We start from the raw sequence: 8,579 nt of genomic DNA on the forward strand, positions 1-8,579 counted from the left end.
TTTTTTTGCCTTTAACACAGTCACCTTTCTCTGAAGTTCTTTCAGCCTGAGATGGGAAGAAAAGAAACAATCCTAAAACCCGCTGATAACTGTCAACTTTAGTCCCATAAATACTACACACGTCATAAATAGCCAAAATGCTACTATTGGTAGATTTTGTTGTTAATTTTACAGGAAAAAGGCAGGTAAAGATGAAGTGAAATCTTGAATTTCTACAGTTTTCTCCAAGCTGCATTTTGGAAACTATTTAAGCTCAAACAAAAGTTACAGTTTTGATATATAACAGTTACATCATGGAAGCCCTGTGATAAGTGGCTTTCAAATAGCCAGCTTAGATGATTGGAATCATCTATCTTGGTCTTAGAACATCTTTGCTTTGATTTCTGAAGAAAGAAGTGCATTTAAGAACAGGTCAGTGCTTTTTAAATAGAAAATGACATGAAATACAATATAAGAATTGTGTGGGGAAGCATGTCATGCATCTTTGTATAAATGAGGCTGCACACACAATTTAGCACAGCCTTTGGCAGTGAGCAAATCATTCAGAGAATACAAACTCCCAGTAACTAAGGAACACCATTAAATTCCCAAAGCATGTTTAAATATCCTAAGAGATGTCAGATTCAGATGTAATATAGATCAATTCAAATTCAATTAACTCTCAGACAACTCACTTTAGCAGAAATAGTACCATAAAATAACACAGTACAACTAAACATATCTCTGCAAACAAAGTTTTCTGAAGACATCATTTTCGATAAATACGGGAACAGATATCAGACATCAGAATGAGATACATAAAACTTAATAAAACATCACAAGAAAAGCTGAAGAAGTTCATATTTAGTTCAATTTTAGCTCACTTGGTCTGGAAAAAAATTCTACCTAAAAAGCAACATCCAACTTTACCTCTCTTTCAAGAAGTCAGTTCTCTAAAGGAGGAAGAGGAGGAGAAACGCAGCAGTTTTTCAGTCTGGGATGCATTTGTCAAGCCTTCAAATACTGTCCTGTTTTCTGAAAGATGAAAATAAACTGATTATCACAAAGGAAGGAAAAATACAATAAAGAATCAGCAATGTGTAAACATGATTCTACGATTCTGTTTTTTTCAGTTCTTTAATTTTTTTTTTTTTTTTTTACATTTTTTATCAAGTCTTTGAAAAACACATAGGTCTTCCTGTAACAAAGCAATTTGTTCCTAAAAACAAAAACCAAGGAAAAGACAACAATAAGTCCTCAACTTTTGAACGGGGGAAAGAAGGGAAGGATTGCCTATATGAATTACTAAAAGACATCTTCCCTACGTGGATAACCTTTACACCTCAGTGGTACAGTAGTACAAGCATATTACAAAAGGAAAACTTCATACAAAGAACAGTGCAAGAAAGATTCAAGATGAATGAAAAGAGAACTACATTTCTAAAAAGTGAATGGAATCAGTTTTGTGACTTGGGAGAACATACGCCTATTAAAAAGGTCCAAATCATAACTGGAATATATTAAAGACTCTTCCTTACTGCCACTGTTCTTAATACATATTCCCTACAGAGCTAAAAACTCCAATTTCATTGCAAAATAATCTTACATTATTCTCACGTTCACATTTCACTGCAAGATCTCTTCATGCTGAGCAAAAGGTGAAGAGCACAGAGATGAGCCTAGTCTAAATTAGAGGATTTCAATACCGAGAAACCTCTAATAGAAAACTAAAGTAAACAAACAATGAGTATACTCCACTCCATATTCCACTGCTTTTCCAATTAATTACTTCCCAGCTATGAAGATCTCCCTTCTTCCTCTATTTTGTCTCTCCACACTAGCTAGAGATTGGTACTTCCGTTAGCCTTTCTCTTCAGACTAAATTGCAATTCATATGTAATTCAGATTCTGGGCTGCATCAAGAGGGATGGCCAGCAGGGTAAGGGAGGTGATCGTTCCTCTCTACTCTGTCCTTGTGAGGTCTCATCAGAAGTACTGTGTTCAGCTCTGGGGTCCTCAACTTAAGAAAGCTGTGGACCCACTGGAGTAAGTTCAGAGTGCAGATACAAGGATTACCAGATGAGCACCTCTCCTAGGAAGGCAGACTGAGAGAACTGGGATTGTTCAGCCTGGAGAACAGAAGGCTTCAGGGAGAACACACTGCGGCTTTCCAATACTTAGAGGGAGCCTACAAGAAAGCTGGAAAGGAACTCTTTATCAGGGAATGTAGTGACAGAACAAAGGGAAGAACTAAAGGAGGAGATATTTACATTGGATATTAGGAAGAAATTCTTTACTCAGAGAGTGGTGAAACACTGGAACGGGCTGCCCAGAGAAGCTGTAGATGTCCCATACTGGGAAGTATTCAAGACCATGTAGGTTGTGGCCCCGGACAACCTGATCTAGTGGAAGGTGTTCTTGCCTGCAGTAGACAAGTAGGAACGAGATGGCCTTTAGGGCCTCTTCTAACCCAAACCATTCCATGATTCATTCCATGTCTGTTCAGCCTAACAGAAAATCCCACAATAGCTTTTTTGCAAAACAACTCACATTAACCTGAAAACTGAACCTATGTAGGGGTCAAAGTTCAGGTGCAACTTCATATGATAGTTAAGCTCATCTAGTGGCTAGATTCTATGAAAAAGGAAATGTCCATCTTCCCCATCAGTATCATACATACTTTTGTTGCAAAGTTTGCACCATATAACTGACCTTTAAGCAAGCCCTGTCTGGGGGAACTATTTCAGTGTACATCAGCTTTACAACCATGGCCATGCCTGCTGCCCGAAGGCAGGAGCTGTCTTGAAAGTAACTGCTGAAACAGAGCTTATGCCATGCCCTGCAAAAATAATATCAGTACGAAACTCTATATGCAATAGGGTAAGATTTTAACAGTTTTATATTAAGTATAAAAGTACAGTGTGTTTTGTGTATTTATTTGTCTTAGAAGAATGGGAAAAAAAACAGCTTGACATAACATCTTCTTTTGTGCCATTTCTACTGTATGGTCTGTCCTTTTTCACTCACTGAAAATTTCCTACATTACCTCAAAGTGGTTGCTTATATAATAAATACAGCTAGTTGTTCTGATCCTTTCAGCCCATTTTTAACAGAGTGTACAATAAAGACTAATAATAGAAACTATACCCCAGGATGTAAAGCTCTTGATCTACATGCTACTCTCACAACACATTTGCAAGAAAATGTAAACATAAACCATTTGTTTCCCCAAAGCTACATCTGCATTTCTCTCAGAAGACTTCTTCAGATGTTAAGACTTGCTTTGCTCATACGACTTAAAAAGGATGCACACAAGCAGTTCTGCTGTATCATTTCAGACATAGTCCACACCTGTTCCAGTTAGGATTACTATGTCAGTTCACCTTTAGGACAAACCAGCTTTTCCCTTCGAATGACCTGGATGTTACAATTGTAAGAACTTGTACAAAAATTCAAGTTAGTCAGGATGTAGATTTACAGCTCTGACTCCCTAAATGAGCAATGAGCAAAAGCTCAGTGCCTGGTGGCTGTTCCTCCCCACTGTCGCCAGCCTAGAGCCAAGTTGCCCTGGTGGACCAGCAGGAACTTCCCCATTCTACTCAGACACCAGCCAGGCTGCATCAGGCATACTTTGCCACTGTCCAGAAAAGAACACATGCAGAGCAGTTGTGTGGCTGTCTCTACCTGACATGCAGACATGCTTTGGGATTTTCACACCAACATCTGTAAAGCTTGCCTCACAGTTATATTTACTTTTGGGCTTGCCATGCATGATCTAAGAATTGGAGAAAAATAAATATATCAGACACCATGGGGGTGTGTCTCTAAAATAAACTGGTTCAACTGCATTAAATCCAGTGCATATTTATTCAAAGGTGAAGCAGCCTCAACTAAGAGTACTGAATTTCATTTCCAAAGTGTTCATGTCTCTCCCAAAGCAAACAAAATACGTTTATCTTAGAAGAACTAGTTCTTTTCCTACTATCATTTAAAAGTTCTTAAGCAGGAATCACAACAAGTAAATACAAATATAGTTGTTAGTAGCAGTAGTAACTGAATACACTCAAATATTTTGACACAGAGACTGACTGTTCAGATTCCTTTAATAACACCAACAAGCAAGTTTGAAATCGCATTAAAGCAGAAAAGTTCTAGATGGGAACACAGTCACTTAATGTTAAAACCAAATATAAAAATTAATTACTGAGAATCTTCCCATAAAAGCACTTATGAGCATCATTATTATCTTCTCCTGAATTGGTTTACTCAGCATAAAGAGAGACAGGATGAGACTATGGCTTCTCAATCATCAGACCTGGAACCTTCAACATTGAAGCTACAACATTCTGCTCTCAAAGGAAGTCACCTCTGCAATTACAACTGGGATCTAAGCAGCATTATACTAAGCTAAAGCATTCTCCAAATTAGCTCTCACCATGCACAAATAACTTAAAAATAAGAATCCACGTAGGTAACTACTCAAAAACTTTTTAATTCTACTGTGATGGAAATGAGAAAGAGTTTAATCAACTTCTGTCATCAAAGAGCATGTGTTTCACTTACATTTGAAATAAGAATGCACCAACTCTGACTACGTTACTACTTACAAGCCCACTAAAACATTAATGAAGATCTATTTGCAACAGAAGAACTACTACTCAGGTAATCAGAGCCAATGGCACCAGCAATGCAAAAGAAAATAATTTTCAAAAGTGCTACCAATGAGATATTAGTAATCATTGCCATCCAAGAAGATGTGACTACTCAAGTGTGGAGGATTTGGGAAAGGCAGTTTGTAGGTGTTCTTGTTGCTGTTGTTTTTACTTATTTTAAAAGGAACACGAGTTTTATATTAGCTTCAAAACAAAGGGGGACATTTTCATAAACAGGACATTCATTTCAAAAACGAGTATATTTCTTGACATTTATATGCTAGATGTCACAATGCATGTAATGTAATTGAGTCACAGCTGCATGATGAATAAGAAAACTGCGTATTTTGACCTCAAGGTCTATGGCAAGAAGATTATGCAATGAAAATCTGGAGCAGGGAGAAATCTGAACAGGAGCAAAGCTTTCAGTATTATGATCCCTCACCAGTGCCACTTATGCAAGAGAACACTAATATCTCATAGTAGGCCTAGAAGAAAGGAAAACAAATGTCAATACAGCTTGCCGTTCCAAGCTATACATATACTCCTCTCATATATATAATCCATTATTAAACATGGAAAGAAGTGTACTTAAAGAATGGTCTTTCCATGCTACACCTGTAAGAAGGGAGCATGGAAAGCAGAGACAGCACCACTAGTCTGAACTAAATCAGTCTTAAATTCCTTGGATTCAGAATAATTTCAGAACTAAATAGCAAACATCTTCCATTCCTCCCTCCCCCCACTATAAAGCTATAATGAACTCCTGAGAAAGGAAGCAGGGCAACACGTTGACAAATACAGATAATAGAAACCAATTTGAACTTCTCACATGGAGTTATTCTTGAGTGCAGAGGTTTAAAAGTCTGAATGGAAAAGAACAGATAATACATTCAACTATTTCATGAAAACATCCGCTGAGGAATTTAAAAGCAGCTGGAAAAACACTTGAGCTGTTTAACAACACAAGAGATACAAAGTAATTCTGAAAATATGTAAGAAGAGTGCACAAAATTGACAACCTGGTCTTATTTGAAATACTGGCCCACATTTGATTCAAGAAACCTGAAAAAAACCTACATATATTGGGCAAAAGTGTTTAAGAAGCAAGTAATGAAGATAATGATAGTGAAAAATAACTTCTAACCTCGTATTAAAGGTAGGATTAATTTCAAATTCAAACAAAAAAAAAATCCATGCCTTAAAAGCACTCAGAATTAAGTGGCAGAGAAGGCAGAATGGAATTCTGTAGGAGAATAATACAAAACAAACAGTAAAACATAAAGGTAAAAAAAAATTAAGGTTTCTAACAGTATACTGTTTCTTATACTACAAGCAGGGACTCATGATAAAATACCATGAATGCAAGAAGAAGAGATTTTATGTAAATATTTACAATACCTGTTCTATGTGATTACTTCTTAAAAATATAAGTAAGAAAAAAGTAGAAAACATAATGGTGTAAGCTAGCATTTAATCAATTTGCTTCACAAAAAGTTCTATGAGCATCTCCTTCTGAACATCTATGCTCCTATGAGCATCTGCATCCAGCTGCTGTTGGACTGCTAGACTGTACTGAACAGCCACAGTATGCTCTTATTTCCACAATGGAAAAGGGACAGTATAAGCCCAAAAGAAACAAGATCATTCTTTACAAAGAGGAGCTGAAATGCCAATTTGGTAGTGTTTGACGCTATTAGCCACAGGCCTCTACAATGAGAAAAGTTCATGGATTACTTCTCGTAATGATTTTGAAGTGTATGTATGATTATAATAAACATAAAAATAGCATTATGATTGCCTTCAATCCACCTACATAAATATGCTACTCTATAGCAGTCATATTTAACATACAATTACATAAGCTGCCATTCTGATAAAGGCATCAAAAAACAAATTCAAAACCTGTTATAATCAACAAATCAGACCCACAACCTTTAACACATTAGCAATATCCAGGCTAATACAGTATTTCATAGCACGGTTTAAAAAAAACCCTAAACTATAAAGCTGACATTCACACTGTATTGCATAGAGTGGTTATGGAAAGCTGCAAAAGTAACTTTAGAGAAAAGAAATAAATTCTATTTGCCTCTCTAAGGATCTGAGGGAAAAAATAAAAACTACCAGCCATATTTTATGCACTTGTAGCTACATCTCTCTCCTAGGAACTCATGCAACGAATGTAGCAGAAAAGAGTTAAGACAATCCAGGTTGTGGAAAGAGACATTGAAAGTACTATTCTACTTCATCTACGTGATTTTGGTGACAACAACATACCAAAGGAATTATCCTGCACTCTTAAATATAGCAGCACACATTAATTTTTCTATTACGAAGATTGAACTCACTTATATATACACACACACGTAGGCTTGCCATAGAAATTTTACCTCGTACATCCTCTCAGCAGTAGTTTCCTTAGAAATTATTTGATATAGTCATCCTACACTAAATCCTCCTGTCAGGGCCTTGTGTGACAACCCATCCCACGCTAAACTGTACAGACTTCTCCTCTGTTAGCATCAGCTCATGTGCAGTAACTCTCCCTATGCCAGTTTGTCTGCAACTCATGAATTTCTTCACATATGAAAACACTTCAGGCAAATTTCTTTCCATGTAACCTGACCGCCTTGGTTCATAGTTTTGCTTGATGAAGTCAATTACATCAAGGAAGTGATCTCTAAAGGCAGAGCAGCCATAGTAAAAATGCAGTCTAAAACAAACAAACAAGATCTTATCTAAATCTTGTGCAACATAGATCCATCAATTGCTGCTTTGACATGAACTATCCATGCAATTGACCCAGCTGGTTAAGGTGACTCTCCTGTCCAAATCGACCAACTTCAACAAGACTCCTCCAGAACTGGAAGTTTGTTTTTTGTTGGACTCTCTTCCATGGAAACCTGGCAAAGAAACAATGCCTCTAAAGAAAACAGAACTCCTCTTAATCACCATATTTGAAATCCTCATTAAACTGAAACTCAGCTTACTGAGACCATTCTGCAGCCTACTTCATGGAAGTATGGGTTAATCCCCTGAGAAATAACTTGACGAGAACTAAAACATTTGTAAGCATAAACTAGTGCAAGATCTACAGAAGTTTCCTCTTTTGCTTTGGTACGAGTTTAATTATTAATCTTCATTGCTGATTAGTTAAGCACAATGCATGTTGTTTACACAGCTGTTACTCTTTTACTCTCAAGCTACCATTAGAACATGAGAGATTAACTGCTCATAAGAAGGGATGAGTTCACATCTTAGTGTGAAACAACTCATTTTTTTTTTTAAATAGTGAGGAGCACAAAGTATTCCGGGGCTACTTGTTTATTTATTTACTTGGGTTGAAATCTGAAACTTGTCTTTTTTAAGGCAAATTTTTGCATGCAATCTCTTTAGGAATGCAATTTAAACTCAGCATGACTTAAACCAGCCAGTCCTTCTGTGTGCTCTGTTAGGCAAGACTTTCCACAATGCTTTCCATTTATCTAAGCTAGGGATCAATACCTCGAGGAGCAGAGGGGGGAACAGGATTTCCACAGGCTTTTCTGATAGAATGCAAAGCGCCCAAAGCCTCAGTGATATCAGCTGAAACACACCACTGTATTCCCCACATCAGCCATTGCTGAACTTCATATAGGAGTGATGGTGAAATAGAAAAAAGGGGCGTGACTGCATACTACTGTTTTTATGTACATCTTCTACTCACGGCCTGAACAAAATTATGTTTTTGTTAAATACTGTCCTAATGTACTTCCAGAAGGTAGGATGTCTTTCAAGATCACTGATAGCTACTAGCCTAACTGAAAATCCACACAGCTGGCTTCATGGGTACCCTTCCTTCTTCCAGTTATTGTTGGTACGGAGGGAGAAATGAATTTTACAATGTTCTACAATTTCATACATACATTTTCTCATAGTAACTTCTCCCATCCACCCCTCAAAAAA

General features: G+C 37.0%; 1 protein-coding gene across 4 annotated transcripts in view; it reads right to left on the reverse strand.

Annotated features, from left to right (window-relative positions):
- FAM126B (family with sequence similarity 126 member B) overlaps positions 1 to 8,579 on the reverse strand; it is a 59,410-nt gene that overhangs the window by 33,252 nt on the left and 17,579 nt on the right. For all 4 annotated transcript variants that reach the window (XM_019617003.1, XM_010713439.2, XM_010713436.2 and 1 more), the window contains exon 3: positions 910 to 1,014. The gene's annotated coding sequence lies outside the window, so the exon portion shown is untranslated. The remainder of the gene's footprint in view (positions 1 to 909; positions 1,015 to 8,579) is intronic.

Source organism: Meleagris gallopavo, chromosome 7 (assembly GCF_000146605.3).
Source record: "Meleagris gallopavo isolate NT-WF06-2002-E0010 breed Aviagen turkey brand Nicholas breeding stock chromosome 7, Turkey_5.1, whole genome shotgun sequence".
Taxonomy (NCBI): domain Eukaryota; kingdom Metazoa; phylum Chordata; class Aves; order Galliformes; family Phasianidae; genus Meleagris; species Meleagris gallopavo.